General features: G+C 45.6%; 1 protein-coding gene across 3 annotated transcripts in view; it reads left to right on the top strand.

The window, feature by feature from the left end:
- rhbdf1a (rhomboid 5 homolog 1a (Drosophila)) overlaps positions 1-26,980 on the top strand; it is a 423,866-nt gene that overhangs the window by 155,643 nt on the left and 241,243 nt on the right. For all 3 annotated transcript variants that reach the window (XR_015079926.1, XM_086000460.1, XM_086000461.1), the window contains exon 3: positions 26,012-26,090. The gene's annotated coding sequence lies outside the window, so the exon portion shown is untranslated. The remainder of the gene's footprint in view (positions 1-26,011; positions 26,091-26,980) is intronic.

Below are 26,980 nucleotides of genomic sequence, written 5' to 3'. Positions count from 1 at the left end.
CGGTTTAGCTGGTGCTAGTAGATGCTTCAAGAGCCCGTATGTCTTCGCGCCCATCGAGTTTAGCAAGGTTATAGCTTTGTCATCTTCTATTTTATTGGCCTCACCATAGATCTCAATGCGTTCCACATACGTGGCCCAGTCTTCTACCTCTGAATTAAAATCGTTGATGTTACCACGCTTAGGCATCTTCCTCTCTTCCTGATAACACCACGGATTATTTCTTTAAATTTTCTTTTTTTTTCTTCAAAATGGCGGTTCCCGCGCTTATCTTCTCTCCCCGCCCACTTCAATGGCGGTTCCCCGCTTCTGTCTTCTTCTCCGCCTAATGGCGGCTTCCCGCGTTTCTTCCCCTGGCGGGAGGGGTACACTTTCCCCACGGGCGACGGCCGCTGGCTTTCAGGTTCACAGCCTGCGCGTCGGCTTCAGTGCTTTCCCTTTTCTCGGCAGGGCAACCGGCGCTGGGTACACCCCGTTGACGGCGAACAGTTTCAGCCGCTGGGCTGGCTCTCGCTCAGTTCCCCTTGCTCGGGCTCTGTCTCTCTCCCGCTCGCTCGGCTCTACCGGCGCTGGGTACACCCCGTTGACGGCGAACAGTTTCAGCCGCTGGACTGGCTCTCGCTCAGTCTCCCTTGGTCGGCTCTGCCTCTCCTGCTCGCTCGGCTCCCAATCGCGCCTCCCAGCCCTCTCGCAGTCCGGTGCTTCCCTCCCCGGCTGCGGCTGAGTTTTTATATCTTCCCGCGCCTACGCTCCCAGTCGCAGCGCTTCGTGGCTTCGGTCGCTGCCCGGCCTTTTTTGCCGGTCGCGGTCTAGCTGTCTCACGACGCCGTTGCGTCCCCAGCCTGTCTGTACCGCGGCTTCCTTGCTCCACGCTGCCCCAGTCTCAGCGCCTCTGGGCCCGACTTCTGTCCGGCTCCTTTCCCCCTCGACCGTTATTCTTTTTACTTTTCCCTTACTCACAGTCACCGTGGCCGGCTTGCTTCTCGTGCTGATCGGCTCACTCCTCACCGTGGCAGAAGGGACAGTCAGTGCCTGTTGCTGATGGAAGTCTTTGTCTCTGAATTCTTCCTCCTTTCCAGCTCTGCAGACTCGAGTTTTCTCCCAGCAGAATGACGAGGGCGGTTGCCTCTTCTCGACGCTCGTTAACTGCTTCGGAAGTATTGTTGCCACAGGGTACGATCGGACTCGTCGCCACTGTAAAGTCTGTGGGTTGTTTAGTTAATTAATACACAGACTACCAGAGTAACTTAAAACAGGACTTTACTATTCGAAGGTCAGGGCGAACCTGCCCAATAAATCCTGACACAGCACTTATATACCGGTGTGGTCACCGTCGGTATTACAGTATACAGAAGCCAACAAAGTAGTGCAACACCTAAAGTAGTTCTCTTAAAGGTGGACGGTTACATACAATAGTTCTCTTAAAGGTAGACGGGTACATACACTACAGTAATTATTTTCACTTTCCTTGTTAAAGCCTGAATTGTTTAATTCTGGCAAGTGTTATGTATTCCCCAATAGTTCACTTGGTAAAGGCAGTGTGTAACTGAACCATACAGATGGGAAAGTACCATGTTCAATTCCCAGTCTATACTCAACTGGAATGGCAGCAGGGACACTACAATTGCCCTCAGTAGCCCAGATTAGCCTCTGGATAATCTGACAGGCTGCCAGTTGCTGATTGCTGCAAAGGGCACATGTATGAATGCCGGGTGAGGACAAGATTGAGTTCAGTGGAAAGTGCACATGTGAATATTGAGTGAGGGTACGATTGGGTTCAGTTGCAGTGTCCCCTATGTTTGATTGGCCCAGCAACATGCACACAAAGGAGAATCGACACTTGGGTGAGGTACAGGAGGACAGTTGGTACCAATGGAATTGTATCTCGGCAAAAATCAATGCCTTCAGGAGATGATGAGGGGGAAATGATTGGCAAAAGAAAAATGAGTGATCTGTTGGAGTGGGACAGTCCATTTGCAATATGTGGGTGTAATTCTAAGACCTCATCAAACTGCAGAGAATGTCACTGTTTGACAGCTTCACAGAGCTGTCAAACGATAATAATTCATCTGTCAAAAATTTTTGACAGATGAAACATCATACGTTGACGTGCTCTGCAACCGGCTTGCCCTTGATTGGCCTGCTAAACCCGCTGGGCGGGCTTAACAAGGTCAGTCAAGGGAAAATAGCGTTAGTTGGCCACGAAATCGATGAAGGTAGGACATCGACCCGACAAGCAGCAGTCCCGCCTCCAACACGCCCACAGTCACAAAATGTGTCTTTAAAACTCCCCATCTAATCGATAATCATTTTGAAATCTCCTCTTTGTCATTGACCCCTAGCTCAACTTTTTATCTTCCAGCATGGTCTCCAAAGCCAAAGTTATACAGGTGATTCATGGCGTTGTCCTACTGAGTCAGTATTTGTGTCGCAAATGTTATCTTTGTTTAGAAATGTTATCTTTTACGAAAGAGAGGGAGACTTTACAGCTGGAACGTCTTTCATGTTGTAAATTAAGGTTTCAAGTGTGTGAAAAAGTATGTGTAAAAGAACAGGCCACAATAAGTAAGGAAATGTATGTTTAAGTGCAGTATAATTTTTGGTTTGGAAGAATCTGTGTCATGTAGGTGAGTACAATGTAAGAATCCCTTGAATTTCAGATCTGGATAGGTCATGAAAAGAGAAGAAACTCTGTAAAACCCACCTCCAATACCAACAACCAATGTGTTTCACAAAGGGCAGTAGATGCTTTTCATTTAAAACGGTATTTGGCAATCAAATATATAGCAATGATGAAGGTATCTATAGCAACTGACATGTTCAGACAGTCCCCATGAATCTGGGATTTCTCAGCACTTTTGCTAACCCCTCAGCAGATTATAGGCAGTTATTATCTGAAGTTAGTCCAAATGCATTTTGGTAATACTTAAAAGGTGCTTCTTGTTTATATTGGCTCCAGGCCTTTGGCAGTGCTGTCAGCTGCTGAACTGAGAGTTCAAATTCTGTTTGACAGCTTGTGTTAAAAGATGACTAAAAACATTTCCATTTGTGTGGTGTCTGACAACTGTTGGAAATAAAGAGAAAAATCCTATTTTCACAGTTGCCATGTCATCATCCAGCCCTGCATCTCCGTGAGTCATCCTGTCCAGTAACTGAAGATTTCCACCCTTCTACCGTATTTGGACCACGAGAGCAGGATGACCAGTCTTCTAGCCAGCTATGTGGAATTTAACAGGTAGATTTTCTACTTGATACCATCAGACACTGCCCAATTTTCAGTGGCATTGAAAAATGAGCAGTGCCTATGACAGGCAGCCGATCCACAATGCCAATTTTATACCAGGGCGGCAAGTTGAAAATCTACCCCAAAGTGTTTCTTTACGTGCAGCATATATTTTTATGTAACCTTAGAACTAAAATTCTTATTGGTTTCTTGACTCCCTGGTGAAATATGTAGTATTTGGTGCCAAGACTGCCCCGTGAATTTAATTACCAATTGGGGAAGTTTCAGGACAGTGGTCAGTCCTTTCTTGAGAGAAACGAGAGGCTGCTCACATGATGTGTTGGGGGGGGGTGGGGGGGAGTATTGACATGCTTTTTCCTTTTCTTCATGGTCATCAAAAATAAATCTACAATTTCTGTATTAACTTATACTCGATGATAAGATCTTGTGAGTTATAAATGTGTGCTCTGTGCAGAGTAATGTAACATGATTTCTATTCCCAGCTGTGGGATGGACCACAACAATTCTCTGGTTTGCCTCATTTGGACATAAAAGGGTAAAAATTCCAACAGTGCTGCTGTTGATCTGGCTGAGATCAATTGGCATTTGAATTCCACTTAGTGAGGCCCACCTGCGGCACAGAAGGGCATATACAGCTGCTTCCTGCAGGCATATGTACTGCTGGCCCCGTTGGCATATCTGGCAGGATTCGAGGAGAGTCTAGTAACCGCCCAAACTGATGTCGGGACAAGAGGTGGGTGAAAGCAGCACCCCCCACCCCGCCCCCACCATCAGATTTTGCCATGGCACCTTTCAGTTTGTAGAGACCCGACCGAGTGTCTCCACTCCCAGAATACCTGACCTCTGCTCTAAGAAGGAGAAGATGTTCTAACCTAAAATTCCTATTTTATTTCTCTTCCATTTTGTATTCTCTATGTACAGGAAACTTTCGTTTAAACGGAGGTTAAATATCCGGAATGCTCTATCCACCAGCAAAATTCAGGAGTCGGTTCAGATAACTTTTTTTACTTTTAGTTGCTTTTTTTCTCCATTTGGGGCTCTGCAAGCATCTAGCTGAAGCTGTTGCTTAGCTACAGAGACGCTTGCAAGCTGCGCAGACTGTTTTGAAGCTGTTGCTAAGCAACAGGGTTTGTTGCTTCAGACGGAGCTCTGAGCTCCGTATGTTTTAACATTAGCGCTTGTTTCTCCGGCAGTGTTGATCGACCGGCACCAGCTCGGTCCCGTCAGTGCCGGATACCAGAAAGTTTCCTGTAGTTTGATGATCTGTTCCATCTGATGTGAAACTCAGTGTGATTTGTGCAGTTTGTGGTTGATGTAAAGTAAAATAAAAAGTGATATCTGGGAGGAGGGGGAATGCACTGGAGTAAGTATTATTTTAGCAGGAACTGGTAGAAAATAGGTTTTGGGAGTGGAATAGATTGTACAGGAAATTGATTATAGACGATGAGGGAAGGGTCCATGGAAAAGAGTGTGTGACAATTTTTTAAAAGCTCTGACCAGTTATAATTGTAATATGTATTGAGCTGGACAGTATTTGCCTTCCTTTTTTTTGCTTGATAAAGAGGATGTTATCTCCCTTTCAGTTTCTTCTCTCCTATTATGTGTATTAAGTGAAATGCCAAAACAACAACAACAACTTGTATTTATATAGTGCCTTTAACATAGTAAAACACCCCAAGACGCTTCACAGGAGTGTTATAAAACAAAATTTGACACCGAGCCACATAAGGAGAAATTAGGGCAGGTGACCAAAAGCTTGGTCAAAGAGGTAGGTTTCAAGGAGCGTCTTAAAGGAGGAAAGAGAGGTAGAGGGATGGAGAGCTTTAAGGAGGGAATTCCAGAACTTAGGGCCAAGGCAGTTGAAGGCACGGCCACCAATGGTTGAGCGATTAAAATCAGGGATGCTCAAGAGGCCAGAATTAGAGGAGCATAGCTATCTCGGGGTTGGGGGGGGGTTGGTTATAGGGCTGGAGGAGGTTACAGAGATGGGGAGAGGCGAGGCCATGGATGGATTTGAAAACAAGGGAGAGAATTTTTAAATCGAGGCATTGCTTAACTGAGAGCCAATGTAGGTCTGCGAGCACAGGGGTGATTGGTGAACGGGACTTGGTGCGAGTTAGGACACGGGCAGGCGAGTTTTGGATGACCTCAATTTTACATAGGGTAGAACGTGGGAGGCCAGCCAGGAGTGCGTTGGAATAATGTTAATATGTTAATAAAACATGTTCTAAATGCTACAGGTTTCACAGTGACAGCATCTCCTATTTGTATATTCTACTGACGATGTTTCCTACAGGACACATGAGCAATGATGTGACCATAATGTTATGATGTTGCTGGTCATGTCTGCAGCTGGATCTCATTACGACTTATAATGAGTTGACAAAGACATGAATTTAGACAAGACCACACTGCGGAGGATGTGATGTGTTCCAAGAAACAAATCACTCTGACAGGATTCAGACTGAATTTTCTTAGTGGGCTTCAGCGGGAACTGAGCCTGGCTAAAACTTCCCAAAATGGTGTCAGCACTGCATTAATTAACCTCAAGCTTATATCCTGATGAGGCCAGGACTAATTTGGCTAATTCCTCTGTTTGTAAGCTCTAGATATGACAGTGCAAATTAGTCTGGCTGGTTTGTGGTGAATTGTGAACATTTCTTTAAAAGTACTTTTCCATTGCCTAGTATTGTATTTTGTGTATAGAGACATTTATCAGAAGTCTGCAGTAGCTCATCCATTTATATTTAGCCTGATTTATCAGCAATAAGCCTACATTATATATAAAGTATGAGCCCCGATTTTAACTCTGGGCGAGAGGAGGCCGAGGCAAGCGACAAACTATCCTGATCTCAGCAGCGTGAGGCCCGGGAGATTTTTTCTCGTCTGCAGAGCCTCCGTCAATCTCCTGCCTGAAACTGCCCGGGAAACGGCAGCTGGGTGGCTGGAGGAGAAACGGTCCCCACCAGTCAGGGAAGTCCACGGGGATGGGAGGAGGTTGGTTGGGGGTAGGTGGGGAGAGTTTGAGAAGGCCTTGCAATCGTAGGATGGCAGGGGTGTGGGGGTGGGGGGTGGGAGCTCTGGGCAGGAGAGGCCTAAACTTTCCTTCTGTGGCCCAGAACAGCACTCCCGCTCCTCCGGGCCCCACAAGGCATGTCGCAAAAAGAAAAACACTAGCCTTTTTGAGCCTCTTGCCCCGACTCCTCTTCCCGTTAGATAAGCCACAGCGACTTCCCTGCGCAGGCTCCTGGCTAATCTAACAGTTGGGCCCTGATGACATAATTGGAGCTCGATTTCCGGCAGGTGTCCTTCCCACCTGTTCAGAAGAGCAGGTTAAAATTGGAATCATCAGGTACAGAGCGGAACCTAGGCAAGTAAGTCCCACGGGTGATTTTAACTGCCCGCCCGATTTCTGCCTCTATATGCAGATACTAACTATATACGGACTAAAGAATCCCCTGTTATTCACTGTCAAAGGTAAGATGCTACAGTAATGTTGTGCCTTATGTCATGTGCATTTTGAAACTGCAGAAACAAATGGTATCAAAATGTAAGAAAAACTTAGGGAGAAAATTCACGCTATGTAATACAGACTGGATTGTCACTCAATTAAGTGATTAAGTCACAATTGATAAATTTTTAAGTGTGGACCTTGTAGTTCATGATGTACATTTATATTGTCGTCTTATATCTCAGGAACATCTGAAAGCACTTCTCATGCAATTAATTATTTTGTAGTGTGACTTGTTTTGTCGGCAAACACAGTAGCTATTTTGCATTTAGGAAGATTGCACAAGTAGGAATGGGATTAATGACCAGTTAATGGCCTAGAAATTCACTGGCGCCCCGTCAGTCTCGCCAGGGCGCTGGAAGTACCGCCCCGGAAGGAGTCGCGAACGCCCGCCGGAAATTCAGTTTCAGCGCCCCAGGCGGAAGCGCGGTGCTACTTGAGGCGCCCCACATCCTTCTTGGGGCGCTGCAACTGAAAATCGCAGTGCAACGTGCCGCAGCGGCACGGCGTGCTGCGGTACTGCAGGCCTTCCTCCCCTTCTTAAAGGGGAGGGGCCTGCTGCAGCACGATCGGCGATCGCGAGTGCCGGCAAAAGAGCCTGGCACCGAGGAGAAGTGCCGGGCTCTTGGGACACAGCCGGCACAGGGGGCGGGGGTGCTTAGGAGGCCGGGGACGGCGATGCGAAGAGGTGCTGGCAGGTGGCCAGAAAAAAAAAAGGCCACCACGCACCTCCGCGTCTCTGCCGCTGCAGGTAGGCCCCCCTGAACCGGTCGCAAATTGCGACCGGCGTTAAAGCAGGGGGCGCTACCAAATTGCAGTAGCGGGGCGCTGCGCACACCGATGACATCATCGGTAGCGGCGCAGCACTAACGGCTAGCGCCGCCATTAGCGTCCCGCTAAATTTAGCAGGAGGCGTGGCCAGTGGCGTAAAACCCACTAAGTGCCCTCTTTGGGCGCTAACGGGTGGCGCAGCCCACTGAATTTCTAAGCCAATGTATTTTGTAGTGAGCTTGAGGAGGAATGTTGGCCAGGACAATGTCCTTGCTCTTTGAAATATCCATGGGATCGGTAACATCTACCTGCACCAACACAGGGCATCTCAGTTTAATATCTGGACTGGTATCTTAAACAGTGCAGAACTCCCTTAACTATTGCACTAAAGTGTCCATCTAGATTAAGTGTTCAAGTGGTTGAGCCCATCACCTTCCCAGGGCCAGAATGGTACCAATTGAGCCAAACTAACATTGAGTGGACTCAATTTTGCTCTTGAAAATCACCACCACCACCACCAACAACAACTTGCATTCATCTAGCACCTTTAATGTAGAAAAACATTCCAAAGCACTTCACAGAGATGTAATCAGACAAAAATGGACACTGAGCCAGAGAAGGAGATATTGGGAGAGATAACCAAGTAAAACTTGGTCACAGAGGTCGATTTTTAAGGAAGGTCTTGAAGGAGGAGAGCAAGGTGGAGAGCTAGAGGGTTTTAGGAAAATAATTTCCCAGTGTAGGGCCTAGGTGGTTTGAAAACACAGCCACTAATAGTAGGACAAAGGGAGTGGGGGGGTGCACAAGAGCTTAGTGTTGGAGAGTTATTTTTCCATTCTTGCGATATGGGTGTCGCTGGCATGGCGCTGCAGTCCATGTGGTGAAGGTGCTCCCACAATGCTGTTCAGGGGAAGTTCTAGGATTTTGACCCAACGATAATGAAAGAATGTTGAAATACGTACAAGTCAGGATGGTGTGTGACTTGACGGGGAACTTAGAGGTGATATTGTTCCCATGCACCCGCTGGCCTTGTCCTTCTAGGTGGTGAAGGTGTGAGTTTTGGGGGTGCTGCTGAAGAAGCCTTGGAGAGTTACTGCAGTGCACCCTGTAGATAGTACACACTGCAGCCATGGTACTTTAGTGGTGGAGGGAGTGAATGTTTAAGCTATTGGATGGGGCGCCAATCAAGCAGATTGCTTTGTCCTGGATGGTGTCGAGCTTCTTGAGTGTTGTTGCAGCTGCACTCATACAGGCAAGTGGAGAGTATTCCATCACACTCCTTATTTGTGCCTTGTAGGTTGTGGAGCTGCTTTCGGGAGTCAGGAGATGAGTCACTCACTGCAGAATACCCAGCCTCTGACCTGCTCTGGTAGCCATGGCATTTATGTGGCTGGTCAAATTGAGTTTCTGGTCAATGGTGACACCCCCCGCTCAGGATGTTGATGGTAGGTGATTCAACAATGATATATGTCATTGAGGGGGTGGGGGTGGATAGGTTCTCTCTTGTTTGCGATGGTCATTGCATGGTACTTGTGTGGCGCAAATGTTACTTGTCATATATGAGCCCAAGCTTGGGTATTGTCCAGATCTTGGTGCATGCAGGCGTGGACTATTTCTTTATCTGAGGAATTGCAAATGGAGCTGAACACTAATTATCAGCGAACTGCCCCACTTCTGACCTCATTATTAGAGTAAGGTCATTAATGAAGCAGCTGAAGATAGTTGGGCCTACGATGCTGCCCTGAGGAACTCTTGCAGTGATGTCCTGGGGCTGAGATGATTGGCCTCCAACAACCATAACCACTTTCCTTCAGCCACTGGAAAGTGTTCCTCCTGATCCCCATTGACTTTAGTTTTACTAGGACTCCGTGATGCCACACTCTTCCATGACATCCAGAGCAGCCACTTTCGTCTCGCCTCTGGAATTGAGCTCTTTTGTCCATATTTGGACCAAGGTTTTAATGAGGTCTGAAGTTGAGTGGTCCTGGCGGAACCCAAACTGAGTATTGGTGAGCAAGTTATTTGTGAGTAAGTTCCACTTGATAGCTGTGTTGATAATTCCTTCTATCACTTTGCTGATGATTGCGAGTAGGTCGATAGGGCAATAATTGGCTGGTTTGGATTTGTCTTGCTTTTTGTGGACAAGACATAACTGGCAATTTTCCACATTGTCAGGTAGGTGTCTGGTGTTGTAGCATTAGCTTAGCTAGAGGCACAGCTAGTTCTGGAACACAGGTCTTCAGCGCTACAACTGGGATGTTGGCAGGCCCATAGCCTTTGCTGTGTCCAGTGCAACCAGCCATTTCTTGAAGTGAAGTGAATCAAATTGGCTGAAGACTGACATCTGTCACTCAGTACTTCTGACTGAAGATGGTTGCAAACACTTGGGGGTGTTTGTGGAGCTGCCTCGTCCTGTTATTTGCTTAATTGTCCACCATCATTTGCAACTGGATTGGACAGAACTGCAGAGCTTTTACCTGATCTCTTGATTGTGCGATTGCTTAGCTGCCTATAGCACGCTTGCTTCCGCTCTTTAACATGCATGGAGTCCTGTGTTGTAGCGTCACTAGGTTTGCACCTCATTTTCAGGTACGCATGCTCTTCTAGACTCCTCATTGGAAGGGGTTCGTAGGGCTGTAGAAAGTTACAGGGATAGGGAGGGGTGAGGTCATGAAGAGATGTCGGGATGAAGATGAGAATTTTATATTTATGACATCAGGGACGAGGAGCCAATGTAGGTCATCGAAGACAGGGTGATGGGTGAACAAGGTTTGGTGCAGGATAGTATACAGGCAGCAAAGTTTTGAATGAGTTGAAGTTTATGATGGATGGAGTATGGGAGGTTGACCAGGAGAGCATTGGAATAGTTGAGTCTGGAGGTGATAAAGGCATGGATGTTGGTTTCAGTAGCAGATGGGCTGAGCTAAAAGTGGACGATGTCACAGGTGGAAGTAGGCAGTATTTGTGATGGAGAGCATATTGGAATGAATAGGATGCCGAGGTTGCAAACAGTCTGGTTCAGCCCAAGACGATGGTGAGGGGGGAATAGAATAGATGTCAACCACCATAAGTGCATAAATATTTAATAAAGCACCTCTGCAATAACTGATAGACATTAACTCTTGAATCACTTCAACTAATTTTGTGATATTCCATCAGATTACTGCATTCTAATCACTCTTGGGTGTGCATTGTGCCCTACATGTTCTAACAATTCCATGGAACTTCTCCTGGTCTCCAGTGCGAATGTTGCTTGTGGAACCCCCAAGGAATTGGTGTAAAACGGCTGTTTTTAGCTGTATGTGCTGTTTCTTGTGGGGCAGGTGTTTCAACCTGCCAGAAGGCATGTTATCCCAATTTTCCTCAGATTTTAATGCTACCCCTCTTCGCATTGGGAAGGAACCTGCTGCCCACTTGGTACTTCCCAAGTCCCAACAGCAGTGTAGCTCAGATTGGGAATACTATGAACTTCCTCAAAGTTCTCCTTTATTTTAACCTCCCCTTTTATTTCTGTCTGTCTTTGTATAGTAGTTACATAAAACTATAACTATATTATACATGTTTTCCTCACCTCTTCTGATGACCGACTCGGAGGACTTATTTGACTAGGTTAAGAGTTTTGTCTTGCAATCCAATTTAGCTCTCTTCTACTGTTGGATTTAGGAACTCCTCGCAATCCTGCCATCATCTCATTTGAAGCAAAAATGTAAAGTACACTATTTTCAATAAAATGAGAATTCTTTCTTTTCATTTTAAAACCAACATACTGACGGTTGCTTTACAATTCGCACCTCCTGAAATTGTCTTATTTTCAAGAAATCCAGGAAACATTTTTTGTAGTTTTTTTTTTAAGTGCCTGTGGTTCATTCTGTTTGTTTCCAGAATCATCAAATCTGACTTGCTTATACATTCAACTCCAACTGAACCTACTGACCCAGGCAGGCAGACTGTCGAATTCCAATGCAGCAAGCCACTTCCCATTTGCTCCCACTCCATACAATCCCTGGTCCAAGCATAACACTTAATGGGTTGTTTTTCCTGTATTGGGAGACGTTATTGAGACACCCCAGTTCCTGCAATAGTTTTTCTCTGAAAATCAGCTGCAAGGCTTCCACATTATCTGTCAGGATAAGGCTCTTGCTGTTTACAGACTTATCTGGGGCGAATGTAATCCAGTAGCCTAATCGGAATACTGATCAGATCATTCGACATGACTGTGTTTATGAACAATTGTGAGACAGTCTATGAAGGAAAAATGGCCCTTTTCCCTACTTCTCTATTATTTACCTTTTCTTTAATTATCTTTATTGGTTTAAGCGGTCAGCATACTAAATATGGTCAACCTGCTATCTTATTCCATCAGAAACAGCAGCACACTTCAGAAGTGAAACAACTTTCTTTTTAGTAAACCATTTTTTGTTGGGTCTGAATTGCTGAATAGATGTTTAAAAAGGCTGTAATACAAATATTTGAAGTTTCTGTTCTCGGTCTGCAGTAAATAGAAATCCTGCTCTGAGCAAAAATGTTCTTGCCAAACCAGCGATGTGTTTTTATCAGCAACAGTGATTCGATCGCACCGTTAACTCCTTCATGACTGAGTAGGAGTTACTAACCAGTCTCTCTTATCAAGAGTTCTCCATTGGGATCAGTTTCTTTCCTGCGGTGCCATTGACAATTAAAATGTGTTTGATTTCATTCCATTCCAAGTGTTTCTCTATCATCCTCAAAAATACAGAATTATTTCAATCATCCTTTATAGATCTGCAAAACAAATGGGGCTGGATTTTCATTGAGGAGTCGGGTAGGAGGCGGGACTACAACTTTCGGTGTCCCGCCTCCATCGAGTTCTAGCCAACCCATGCGATTGACCTTGTTGAGCCTGCCCAGTGGGCTCAGCAGGCCAATTAAGGGCCACCTGCCCACAGGTGACGTCACAGATTGAAATTTCATCTGTCAAGACCTTTTGACAGATGAAATATCAGCGTTTCACAGCTGTTTGAAGCTGTCAAACACTGATAATCTGTACACCAGGTTAATTCCTTCCTTTCAGGATGATTTAGAGATCTCCCCAGAACAGAAAGCAGAGGCTGCAGATATTGACAGATCGCGGCCATTCTGCTTTCTGTGCCGGTGAGATGAGGGACTCCCGAGACCTGAAGGAAGGAAGGCTGTAAAGGTAAGTAAAGGTTAGTAGAACTTCTTTAAACACTTTACACAGACCAAACACACTTACCTCTGCACTCATGCACCTATCACTCACCTGAACACTGGACATCTCGACCCCTCCAAGCCCTTCATCCCGATGGCCTGCCTCGCTAACTTGGCGTGGTTTGGAGCAGTTAATTGGCACTAATCCCCTTCCCGCCTCAGGGAGGCGGGTCCCAATGCGGGGGCGGGTACCTGCCTCCTTTGAAACTGGCATGGAGGCGAGTTGGGGGCGGGATGGGGTCGGGATCCCCGATTTTGGGATTTTAAACCCCCACACGCCTCCAATCCCGACTCCACGGCCCAATGAAAATCCAGCCCATGGTAGTTTTATTGGAATAGACTGCTTTATTTTGAAATGTTGTGGTCATTTAATAATCAGATCAAGATAGGAGGATAGTAACAGACTTCAGGAGAACATACAGACTGGTGAAATGGACAGACACATGACAGATGAAATTTAATGCAGAGAAGTGCAAAATGATTTGTTTTGGTAGGAAGAATGGGGAAAGGCAATCTAAACTAAATGATACATTTTTAAAGGGGGTGTAGGAACAGAGAGACCTGAGGGTGAATGTGCACAAATCTTTGAAGGTGGCAGGACAAGTTGGAGAAAGCTATTAAGAAGGCATACGGGATCCTTGGCTTTATAAATAGAGTACAAAAGCAAGGAAGTTAGGCTCAACCTTTATAAATTACTGGTTAGGCCCAGCTGGAGTATTGTCTCCAGTTCTGGGCACCACACTTTAGGAAGGATGTCAATGCCTTGGAGAGGGTGCAGACAAGATTTACTAGAATGGTACCAGGGATGAGGGGCTTCAGTTATGTGGAGAGACTGGAGCAGCTGGGGTTGTTGTCCTAAGGGAAATTTAGGAGGTGTTTGTTAGATCCGTGATTCTGAGAGTATGATGTTTTTCAATAACCACACGGATGCTGTAACTTAACAATAAACAGGTATTTACTGGAGGAGGGTAGTCTCAAGCCTGGGGGTACAGAGGCATGCGCAAGGCTTATATACAGGTGTGGTCACTGCCGGTACTACAGTATACAGGAGCTGTAAAAGTAGTTCTGTCTTAAAGGTACATACACTACAATTCCTCCCCTTTTAGATTAGTAGTACCCCTAATATTCAAATAACAATTAACACTTTAACATGTACATTAAACAACAATAGCCCATTTATAGATTCAGTCTTTGGGGCGGCTTCCTGACCCTTTTGGGATAGCGCCTTTCCTGAGGTTCTAGTTCTTGGTGCAGAGGTGATTCTGGCCCCTTTTCATCGGGTAGTTCATCGGGTTCCACTGCTACTGGTTCTGAGGTAGATGCTACCGGTATGTCGGGTTCATCCCCAGGTACTCGAGACATGGGGTTGACTCGTTCCTGTGACGCTAAGATCTGATCGACGTGGCGTCTCACAATGTTCTCCCCGACATCCACTGTGTACATTAATGGCCCCTGCCTTGTGCATATCGTTCCGGGTTGCCATTTCTCTGTTCGATAGTCACGGGCCAAGACTGGTTGTCCTACATTGAAGCTCCTTGTCGGCTTCTCATTGATGTGCTGGAATTGTTTGTCCTCAACATTTCTTCACACATTTGGTCTGAGCAAGTCCAGACGAGATCTCAACCTTCGGTTAAAGAACATCATGGCCGGGGTCTGGTTGGTAACTGCATGTGTCGTGTTTCGGTAGGCTAATAAGAAATTGTCCACCTTATGCTGCAGTGGAATTTCATCGTCGCACATGGCCTTTATCGTCTTCTTAAAGGTTTGTACGAACCTCTCAGCCAATCCATTTGTGGCTGGATGATACGGGGCGGATGTGTAATGCCTTACCCCATTCCTTCTCATAAATTTTTGAAACTCTTTGGACACAAACTGTGGTCCATTATCAGAGCAAATCTGCTCTGGCAAACCGTTTCTGGCAAATATGGTCCGTAGGACTGCAATCGTTTTCTCTGTAGTGGTTGAGGACATTTTTATCACCTCAGGCCACTTCGAATGCTATTAAGAACATTGAGTCCATGAACGGACCAGCAAAATCAATATGCACCCGTTGCCATGGAGAGGAGGGCCACTCCCATGGGTGTAGAGGGGCATTTGGTGGTGCATTTTGGACCTTCTGGCATCCTGAGCAGCTCTTAGTTAGGTCTTCAATTTGTTGATCGATTCCCGGCCACCACACAAGCCCTAGCAAGGCTTTTCATTTTCACTCCCCCCCAGATGACCTTCGTGTAGCTCATTTAGCACTCTCTCCCTTAACTTGGGTGGAATCACCACTCTGGATCCACACATCACTGTCCCCTGGCATACTGACAGCTGTTCTCTTCTGGATGAGAATGCTGGCAACAGTGAGTCGCCATGTGTTGGCCATCCCCTCACCGTCAAATCATATACCCGAGACAGCGTCGGAGCATTGAGGGTCTCCTCTATATCTGCGTTCGTTACTGGCAATCGTTCAATTATTGACGAATAAAATATCTCGATAGGGTCCACTGCTGGTGCTTCCTCCACAGTAGGCAGTGGCAGGCGCGATAGCCCATCAGCGTTCCCATGCTGTTTCGTCCCTTTATATTCTATTTCATATTGATTCGCTCCTAGAAACAGGGACCATCTTTGTAACCGTTGTGCAGTCATCACTGGAACGCCCTTCTTAGGATTAAAGATGGAGACAAGTGGTTGGTGGTCAGTCAGCAAGGTGAACTTCTGCCCATGCAGATAGTGGTTGAATTTTTTTACTCCCCATACTAGGCTGAGGGCCTCCCTGTCAATCTGGGCGTAGTTGCGCTCGGCTGAGGTTAGTGACCGAGACGCAAAGGCTACTGGCCTCTCCAACCCATCTGGGAATTTGTGCGACAGCACCGCTGCAATACCATAGGGTGATGCATCACATGCCAAACGAATTGGTAGTGCTGGGTTGAAATGGGCCAACACCTCTTTTGATGTGATCAATTCTTTACACTTCTGGAAAGCTCGTCTACGTTCGTCATTCCACTTCCATGGTACCCCTGTTTGCAGTAGGGTGTTCAGTGGGTGTAATACCGTGGACAAATTTGGTAAGAACTTGTGGTAGTAGTTTACCAGCCCGAGGAATGACCTCAGTTGTGACACATTTTCCGGTGCTGGAGCCTTGACTACTGCCTCGATCTTTTCAGGGGACTTATGTAACCCCTCTTCATTGATGACGTGGCCACAATACGAGATCTGTTTCTGGAAAAACTCACACTTGTGGCGATTAGCTCGTAGCCCATACTCCTTTAATCTGATGAGCACCTTCTCCAAGTTGGCAAGGTGGTCACTGTCATTTTCGCCCGTGACCAGGATGTCGTCCAAATAACACTGGGTCCTGGAATCCCTTGCAGGACTTGATCCATTGCCCTTTGCCAGATAGCCAGAGCCGAGGCTACGCCGAACACCAGCCGGTTGTATTGATAGAGACCTTTATGAGTGTTAATCGTAAGGTATTGTTTCGAAGCTTCTTTTACCTCCATTTGCAAGTACGCCTGGGCTAGATCAATTTTGGTGAAGCGTTTACCTCCAGATAGCGAGGCGAAAATATCCTCAATTCGTGGAAGCGGATATTGTACCGTGTGAAGGACTGGGTTCACTGTCACCTTAAAATCCCCACAGATGCGGACCTTCTTTGGTTCCCCAGGCGTATTACTCAACGACCTCTTCATTACAGGAATGATGGGTGTAGCCCACTCGCTCCAGTCCACTTTGGACAGTACTCCTGAACGTTCCAATCCTTCCAGCTCTGCTTCGACAGCTGGTCTGATCGCATAAGGCACTAGTCTGGCCTTAAGAAACTTTGGGCTTGCATTTTCCTCTATTTCAATCGTTGCTGTTATGCCTTTTAGTGTTCCGAGTCCCTCCTGGAACACTTCTTTTGCGTCAGTTAGCATTTTTGACAGTCGTCCAGGTGTGACATCGTCATCCTTTTTGGCCTCAACCTTCAGTGCCTGTATGGAATGCCAATCTAATTGTATCTTCCAGATCCATTCACGTCCTAGCAGTGGTGGTCCTCCATCTGGCAATACATATATATCCATTTTAGGTATTTCCTGGCCTTTAAATATCACTTTCACCCTTATTTTTCCTTTGGGGTAGACTTTTTGCCCCGTGTACGTCTTCAAGACAATCTCTGTAGCTTTCAAGGTTATATGTGAAAATAGCCGCATGTAGCCCCTTTAGTTTATGACTGTTAGGGCTGATCCTGTGTCCAATTCCATTTTCACTTGGACTCCGTCTATCTTGAGTGTAACCCAGATAGTCTGGTGATCCTCCATTTTGGTTACCTTATGTAGTTTCAGACAACCCAACTCCTTGCTTCCGGAGTCTGTGTCACTTTTCTGTTCGTCTGAACCACTGTCCATCACCTGGTGTACCTTTTTGTACTTCTCCTGTGGAGATTTCTTACTGTTGGTTTTCTTCCCAGACCTGCAGACTCTTGCTATGTGTCCTGCTTTCCCACACTGTCTGCACACTTGGTCCTTGAACCAACAATCCTTCTGGTCATGTGTTGTTCTGCCGCAGCGATAGCACTTCCCTGTTCCATAGGACATTTCATTGGTGCCATATTCTTGCGGTCTCCGTTGTATCTCTGCAGCGCCCCTTGCGGCTGTTTCGTGTGATACTGCCATACTGAAAGCCTTGTCCAGCGTAAGATCCTTTTCTGATAGAAGCCGTTTCTGGCTTCCTTCACTTTGTAGCCCACACACAAACTTGTCCCTTAACGTATCTGCTAGTCCCGCTCCAAACTGGCAGTGTTTTGATAGCTTGCGCAGTTCCGTTAGGTACTCAGCATTGCTTTCTTCTTTGTGTTGGTTCCTTTTATGGAACTTAAATCGTTCTGCTATCAGCAGCGGTGTGGGGTTTAAGTGGTCCTGTAGGATTTCTACTATGCTTTCGAAATTCTTGTTCACTGGCTTCTCTGGGGTTATTAGATTTCGCAGTAACGCATACGTTTTTGCAACCGTGGAATTTAACAAAACCAGTGCTTTCCTAGCATCTGGCACTTCATTCGCCCTGCAGTACACCTCAATACGTTCCACATATGTCGCCCAATCTTCGACTTCATTGTCGAACGTAAAGATACTGCCACTCTTCGGCATCCCTGGGTGTGATTTACTGTCAAAAATGGCGTCTCCCGCGCTTCCCCTTCTTCTCCGCTGGCACAAAATGGCGTCTCCCGCGCTTTCCTTCCTTCCCGCGTTCGCCCTTCTTCTCCGCTGCGGCTTCTAAAAATGGCATCTCCCGCGCTCTCCCTTCTTCTCCCCGTGGACACTGTTCAGCCCTTGAGCCCTGGCTGTGCTCTGCGCGTTCTTTTTTTTTTCGACACCGCTTGGTCCTGAACCCGGCTGTTGCTTTACCCTCTCTCTCTCCAGTTTGTTGTTTTTTCTCTCGACGCCGCTCGGTTTTCAACCCCTGGCTGCGCCCTGTGCGCTTCACCCTCTGTCTTATCCCGTCAACGCTGCTCGGCTTTCTCTCCGCCGTTGGTCGGCTCCAGCCGCCGCTGTCCGGGAAGGGTCTGCGCTGGACCTGTCCTCAGTCTCTTGCTGATCGTCGTGGCTGGGGAACCAAGCCCGGCTCTCCACAGCCTCCCCTGCGATGTTCACTCTCTGCCGGACGACTGGGCGGTTGCTCGTGGTCGACGCCCATGTTCCTGGCCTCGACTTTCTTTCACCGCCCTCCCGGAGCGAATCCTCGAAGGGAAATGCAGAGTTGCAGGTAGATTCGAATCGACACTCGTCGCCACTGTTAGATCCGTGATTCTGAGAGTATGATGTTTTTCAATAACCACACGGATGCTGTAACTTAACAATAAACAGGTATTTACTGGAGGAGGGTAGTCTCAAGACTGGGGGTACAGAGGCATGCGCAAGGCTTATATACAGGTGTGGTCACTGCCGGTACTACAGTATACAGGAGCTGTAAAAGTAGTTCTGTCTTAAAGGTACATACACTACCGTGTTCAAAATCATTAAGGATTTTGATAGAGTAAATAAGGAGAAACTGTTTCCAATGGCAGAACGCTTGGTAACCAGAGGAGGCAGATTTAAGGTGATTGGCAAAAGAACCAGAGGCGACACGAACAGAGGAAATTCAATCTAAACAGGGGAAACTACAAGGGTATGAGGGACAAGTTGGCCATGGTAGATTGGGATACTACACTAAAAGGTATGAAGGTGGACATACAATGGCTAACATTGATGGAAATAATGTATAATTTGCAACAAACATATATTCCTCTAGGGCATAAATACCCAAAAGGAAAAGAGATCCAACCATGGCTAACAAAAGAAATTAAAGCTAGTATTAAGTCAAAGGAGGAAGCTTTTAAAGTTGCCAGAAAAAGCTGTCAGCCTGAGGATTGGGATCTTTTTAGAAATCAGCAAAGGGGGGCTAAGAAATTGATAAAGAAAGGGAAAATGGAATATGAGCACAAACTAGCGAAAAATATAAAAACGGATTGTAAAAGCTTCTATAGGTATGTGAGAAGGAAAAGATTGGTGAAGGTAAATGTAGGTCCTTTACAGTCAGAGACGGGAGAATCAATAATGGGGAATGGGGAATGAGGAAATGGCAGAGAAATTAAATAAATACTTTGGGGTTGATTTTTAGTGTGCCGTGAGGCGGGCTTTTAGGCATGCGGGGGGGGCAAAAATCCCGAATTCGGGGATCCCGACACCATCCCGCCCAAAACCCGCCTCCACGTAAGTTTCAAAGGAGGCGGGTACCCGCCCCGCACTGGGACCCGCCGACCCGAGGCGGGAAGGGATTAGTGCTAATTAACTGCCTGTTAACAGCCTAATCCCTATTTTGAAGGGTGTCGTGTGGGATTCCCGACGGCTCCAAACCACGCCAGGTTAGAGCAGGTGGGCCATTGGGTTGAAGGACTTGGCGGGGTCGAGATGTCGGTGTTCAGGTGAGTGATAGGTGCATGAGTGCAAAGGTAAGTGTGTTTGGTGTGTCTAAAGTGTGTGAAGAAGTTTAAATTGCCTGTACTTACCTTTACAGCCTTTCTTCCTCTAGGCTTTGGGAGTCCATCATTCAGCCGGCACTGAAAGCAGAATGGCCGCGAGCTGTCAAAAGTGACAGCCTTCAGCTTTCACTGCCGGCAATATTTCTAACTGAGTCTGCGTAGAAGGACTCATGTTAGAAATAAGACTGTCAGTGTTTGACAGCTTCAAACAGCTGTGAAACACTGATATTTCATCTGTCAAGACGTCTTGACAGATGAAATTTCAGTCTGTGACGTCACCCGTTGCCGGGTGGCCCTTATTTGGCCTGCTGAGCCCGCTGGGCGGGCTCAACAAGGTCAATCAAGGAAAAATCGCGTGGATTGGCCGCATCTCGATGGAGGCGGGACTAAAACCCGAAAGTTGTAGTCAATCTCCCTGAAATACGAGAAAACCAAGGGTGTGGCGAGAATGAGGAATTTAAAGAAATTATTATTAATAAAAAAACAGTACTAGCAAAATTAATGGGACTAAAAGTTGATAAATCTCAAGGACCAGATGACCTACATCCTAGGGTTTTGAAAGAGGTGGCCATTGGGATAGCGTATGCATTGGCTGTCATCTTCCAAAATTCTATAGATTCTGGAACGGTTCCGGCAGATTGGAGGATAGCAAATGTAACCCCGCTATTTAAGAAAGGAGGGAGAAAGAAAATGGGGAACTACAGACCTGTTAGCCTCACATTAATAGTTGGGAAAATGCTGGAATCTATTATAAAGGATACAATAACTGGGCACTTAGAAACTAATAGTAAGATTGGCCAGAGTCAACATGGATTTATGAAAGGGAAGTCCTGTTTGACAAACCCATTGGAGTTCTTTGAGGTTGTAACTAGTGGAGTAGACAAAGGGGAACTGGTAGATGTGGTGTATTTGGATTTTCAGAAGGCCTTCAATAAGGTGCCACACAAGAGGTTGGTTGTGGCGGAGCCACCAAAGGACTCAGAGCGGTTGTACATAATTCCTTTAACAGCAATGTAGTTACTGTCTGTGCCTGTACCTTTAATTACACTGTTTGACTGTACAATGCCTAGTTACCTTTACAGCACGGTTTCAACGTGATGACGTCATGCCGTTAGTCACGTGATGCCCCAATGGCGGGAAGAACGTGATGACGTCATGACGTTAGTCTCCTGATCAGGGGATCAGTCCTCGTGGAGCCCTCAAGGAGAGTAGACCTGTCATTGATGTGTTCTAGCAGTTCCTAGTTTAAACTCGTTTGATTTCATTAAAGTTCATTAATTTAATTACCTGAGTCGAACTCAGTCTTTTTGATAGGAACCTCCGTTCCTACATGGTGAACAAAATTAGGACACATGGAATTGGAGGTAATATACTAGCATGGATTGAGAATTGGTTAACAGACAGAAAACAAAGAGTAGGGATAAATGGGTCTTTTTCAGGATGGCAGGCTGTGACTAGTGGGGTACCGCAAGGATCAGTGCTTGGGCCCCAGCTATTCACAATCTATATCAATGATTTGGATGAGGGGATGAGGGGACTAAATGTAACATTTCCAAATTTGCTGATGATACAAAGCTAGGTGGCAGTGTCAGTTGCGAAGAGGATGTGAAGAGGCTTCAAGGGGATCTCGACAGGCTCAGTGAGTGGGCGAGAACTTTGCAGATGGATTATATTGTGGATAAATGTGAAGTTATCCACTTTGGTAGAAAAAAGAGAAAGGCAGAGTATTTCCTAAATGGTGAAAGATTGGGGAATTCAGATGCTCAAAGGAACCTGGGTACCCTTATACATGAGTCACTGAAAGTGAATGTGCCAGTGCAGCAAGCCATTAGGAAGGCAAATGGTATGCTGGCCTTCATTACAAGAGGATTTGAGTACAGGAGTAAAGAAGTCTTGCTCCAATTATATAGGGCCTTGGTGAGACCACACCTGGAGTACTGTGTACAATTTTGGTCTCCTTACCTAAGGAAGGATATACGTGCCATAGAGAGAGTGCAACGAAGGTTCACGAGATTGATTCCTGGGATGGCGGGACTGTCGTATGAGAAAAGATTGAGTAAACTAGGCCTGTATTCTCTTGAATTCAGAAGAATGAGAGGGGATCTCATTGAAGCATGCAAAATTATTACAGGGCTTGATAGGGTGGATACTGGGAGAATGTTTCCCTTGACTGGGGAGTCTAGAACCAGGGGCCACAGCCTCAGGATAAAGGGTAGGCCATTCAGGACTGAGATGAGAAGAAATTTATTCACACAGAGGGTGGTGAATCTTTGGAATTCTCGACCCCAGAGGGCTGTGGAGGCTCAGTCATTGGCTATATTCAAAACAGAAGTCGATAGATTTCTGACTAGCAAGGGCAACAAGGGATATGGCGATAAGGCCGGTGAATGGAATTGAGGCAGAAGATCAGCCATGGTCTCATTGAATGGCGGAGCAGGCTCAAAGGGCCGAATGGCCTACTCCTGCTCCTATTTCTTATGTTCTTAAAACATATTTTACACAATGAGTTGTTATGATCTGGAATGCATGGCCTGAGAGGGTGGTGGAAGCAGATTCAATAGTAACTTTCAGAAGGGAATTGGATAAATACTTGAAGGGGAAAAATTTGCAAGGCTATGGGGAAAGAGCAAGGGAGTGGGACTAATTGGATATCTCTTTCAAAGAGCCAGCACAGGCACGATGGACCAAATGGCCTCCTGTGCTGTATCATTCTATGATTCTAAGCAAATTGGAAGTTAAAAAAACTGCCTTCGAAATAGGCTACTCCGAAAAGCACACAGATTCTAATGTCCTGAGTACCTGCGAGCGAGTGCTGCTTTAAATTAATCTTTCAAAGAGCTGGCACAGGCATGATGGATTGAATGGCCTCCTTCTGTGCTGTATGATTCTATGAAGAGGCCAAGATTGTTGATAGATGAAGAAGGACTTAAAGGTGGAGCTAAAGCTAAGTGGTGGTAGCTGCTAGTTAGATATGCAACAAACATGAAGCTATGTCTTTGAAGAATTGAGTGACAGTTTTCATTGTCCCATTGGTGAGCATGGAGGATATCAATATAGTGATTCAGGCATTACACTGCAAGGGGACTGGAGGGTTTGCATCTGGGAGAAGTTGATGCACGTAGAATGGGATCATTGGCAAAACTGTACAGGGTTGGATGGTCAGTGAGAAGACTGCTGACATACAGAAGGATGGAAGCCAGGGCCTTAGGGTACTCGGTAAAATAATGGGACTCAAGGCGGATAAATCACCTGGACCTGATGGCTTACATCCTAGGGTCTTGAGGGAAGTAGCGGTAGGGATTGTGGATGCATTGGTAATAATTTTCCAAAACTCCCTGGACTCGGCAAAGGTCCCGGCAGACTGGAAAACTGCTAATGTAACACCCTTATTTAAAAAGGGCAGTAGACAGAAGGCTGGAAACTATAGACCAGTTAGCCTAACATCTGTGGTAGGTAAAATTTTGGAGTCCATTATTAAGGAGACAGTAACAGGATATTTGGATAATCATAATTTAATAGGACAAAGTCAGCATGGTTTTATGAAGGGGAAGTCATGTTTGACAAATTTGCTGGAGTTCTTTGAGGAAGTAACATATAGGGTGGATAAAGGGGAACCAGTGGACGTAGTGTATTTAGACTTCCAAAAGGCATTTGACAAGGTGCCACACAAAAGATTATTGCTTAAGATAAAAAATCACGGGATTGGGGGTAATATTCTGGCATGGATAGAGGATTGGCTATCTAACAGAAGGCAGAGAGTTGGGATAAATGGTTCATTCTCAGACTGGCAATCAGTAACTAGTGGTGTTCCGCAGGGGTCAGTGCTGGGTCCCCAACTCTTTACAATCTATATTAACGATTTGGAGGAGGGGACCGAGTGTAACACGTCAAAGTTTGCAGATGATACTAAGATGGGAGGGAAAGTAGTGAGTGAGGAGGACATAAAAAACCTGCAAGGGGACATAGACAGGCTAAGTAAGTGGGCAGAGATTTGGCAGATGGAATACAATACTGGAAAGTGTGAGGTTATGCACTTTGGCAGGAAAAATCATAGAGCAAGTTATTATCTTAATGGCAAGAAACTGGAAAGTACTGAAGTACAAAGGGATCTGGGGGTCCTGGTGCATGAAACTCAAAAGGTTAGTATGCAGGTGCAGCAAGTGATTAAGAAGGCCAATAGAATGTTGGCTTTCATTGCTAGGGGGATAGAATATAAAAATAGGGAGGTATTACTTCAGTTGTACAAGGTATTGGTGAGACCGCACCTGGAACGCTGCGTACAGTTCTGGTGTCCATACTTAAGAAAAGACATACTTGCTCTCGAGTCAGTACAAAGAAGGTTCACTCGGTTAATCCCGGGGATGAGGGGATGGACATCTGAGGAGAGGTTGAATAGATTGGGACTCTACTCATTGGAGTTCAGAAGAATGAGAGGCGATCTTATTGAAACATATAAGATTGTGAAGGGGTTGGATCGGGTGGATGCGGGGAGGATGTTCCCGATGATGGGTGAAACTAGAACTAGAGGGCATAGTCTTAGAATAAGGGGCTGCTCTTTCAAAACTGAGATGAGGAGGAACTACTTCACTCAGAGGGTGGTAGGTCCATGGAATATGCTGCCCCAAAAAGCTGTAGAAGCTACATCATTACATAAATTTAAAACAGAAATAGACAGTTTCCTAGAAGTAAAGGGAATTAAGGGTTACGGGGAGCGGGCAGGAATTTGGACATGAGTCTCGGTTCGGATCGGTCATGGCCCTGTGGGTAGCGGAGCGGGCCCAGGGGCCGTGTAGCCTGATCCTGCTCCTATTTCGTGTGTCTAATTCTGTTAGTTTCAGGAGATAGTTCTGTGATAGTAGATTGGCGGTTAGGGTCAGATCAGCCATGATCTTATTGAATGGCGGAACAGGCTGGAGGGGCCGATTGGCCTACTCCTGCTCCTATTTCTTATGTCCTTATGTTCTTATGATTTAATTGAAAGTGAGTCAGAAGATGAGCCTGAAGTATAACATTTTTCGTGACTTGAGAGGAAACTATATAGCCAGAATGAAAAAGTTTTGTTGGGCAATGGCAGATGACTCACTGAAATGAACAAGAACAGTGTCCCAGAAACAAGATCACAGCAGAATGGCCATACCAAAAATCATGGATTAGACAAGAACTTTCAAGATTCATAATATTGAACAGTATTAATATAAGAGCAATAGGATAGTTGTTGGAATAGTTAGAGGGTGAAAACAAGCACATTCCAAGGTCTACTGGGAGTAAAGAGATTGATGAGCAGGAGGCAGCTTAAGTATGGAGACTCCATCAGATCTTTATTGGTATCCATGTAGACTGGACAAGGATAAATCTTTATCTCATTCAAGAGAATGGAACAGAGGGAGGTTCTTTACCAACACCATGTGCGTATAAGCGCCGTGGGAGATTTTATTACATTAAAGGCACTATATAAATGCAAGTTGTTGTTGTTGTTGTTGGAGGTGAAAATTAATCCAAAAAGTTTAGCTTTTTCTTTAGGAGAGCTAGTTCTTGTATCATCAGGACAAAAGCAGAATGGAAATGGGGGTTACCAGACCCTATGAGACCGATTTTGCAATGGACCTAAAGGAATGATCGCTGGAAGGGCAGGAAGACAGCAGTTGATGTTTCTTTTCAATAAAGTATTTGGAAGCTCCAATGATTGATTTACTGAAGCTACAACCAGGCATTAAGTTGGTTTGGGATGCTTCAGACTGATCAGGACTGCAGATGCGATAAGCAGAATATTTGAGGCAGCTGGGCCATAACGTAGTGTCAGACTTGACAGAAAGATTGAGGCATGAAGCCTTCCTATACAGCGAGAATAACATCAATTGCTACACAACATTTGGGAGGGTCAGAATAGCGAAAGCAACAGCAATATATGGTGAAATAACATAATACAGTAATAAGACAGAGAATGCAAAGAATTCTTTCCGACAGAGTCGGAAGGTTTTCTTTATAATGTGTGCGGATGTATTACGTTTGATGCTTGATCCACATCCCTCTCCTTTAGGCAATAGAAGGCACTTCCCACTAACTGTACTCCTATTGTCTGGCTGGATGTTTTCCATTCCATGACAGATCTGACTTGCATCTCTTTTCTGATCTTTTTGGTTGTGATAGTTGATAGGGTGGGGAGGAGGAGTGGAATGGAATGAATATTTGGAACATCTTAGGTGAGCAGGCGGGAAGAAGGAAGAGGAGGGTAATTTTAGAAAGTGCAATGTAATTTATTCCTTTTTATTCTTATCTTTCATTATTATTTTTGTTTTCTCAGCATTTATCCTTTTTATCTGAGGAGATCTGGAATACAGGTTTAAACGTGGAGACTTCATCTGAAATCCATAGCTTCGCAGGTATGACATGTTCATTTCTCATTGTCCTTCCAGATTCTTATTTAAATACCTGTAGGAGTAACTCTTCCGAAAAGCTCTTGAATAGTTTAGTTGGTTATTGCAATAAGAACATAAGAAATAGGAGCAGGAGTAGGCCATTTAGCCCTTTGAGCCTGCTCCGCCATTCAATAAGATCATGGCTGTGTTGTGGTACCGTGTCATGCAGCACAGGATGGTTTTGCGTTTGATCTCTGGTCTGTGCTGAGTTTACTGATCTCAGCAAAGATACCACTGGGGGCCCTACAATTGCTTCAGCATCTCTAGGCTAAGGAGGGAAAAAATTAGCGAATGGTTATAGTAGCTACTGGAAATGTATGGAGGGTGAAATTGGTCTTCGATTGTCATGCTAAACAGGCACTAACGAATTGGCTGCCTGTTTTACACCCCTGGTCTGGGCGGGTGTAAAACACGCTGCTGATTAGTTAGCGCCCGTTTTTTTCAACCCTTGAAGACCGTAGTGTGAGGTGGGATAATTTTGAATTCCAGCTCATACAAGCAGAATTAGATCTAGAAGTGCTTTATTGAAATGGTGGTTGAAGCATGTTGGCGGCCATTAACATTTAGCAAAGCTGGCAAGTAAATACTTGGCAACACCGGCGACAATGGTGTCACGCAAATTACTTTCCTCACTTACAGGTCGGATTGTAAATAAGAGGCGAGCATCATCATCTCCCAAAAACATGAACAAACTTGTCTGTCTAAGTAACTGGCTAAATGGCAGCAAGAAATAGGACTGAAGTTCCTCTTACACTCGTATGCAGCATTGAATTTTTGGGGGGAGGGGGTAGTTATGTAAAGCTACCAATTTCCTTTTTAAATTTACACTTTTAGATATGAGGACTCAAAAGTTT

Source organism: Somniosus microcephalus, chromosome 11 (assembly GCF_052327205.1).
Source record: "Somniosus microcephalus isolate GS21.2 chromosome 11, FLI_Smic_1.0, whole genome shotgun sequence".
In the NCBI taxonomy this organism is placed as follows: domain Eukaryota; kingdom Metazoa; phylum Chordata; class Chondrichthyes; order Squaliformes; family Somniosidae; genus Somniosus; species Somniosus microcephalus.
Note: the sequence above shows the minus strand (reverse complement) of the source record. Positions and strands in the feature narration are given on the sequence as shown.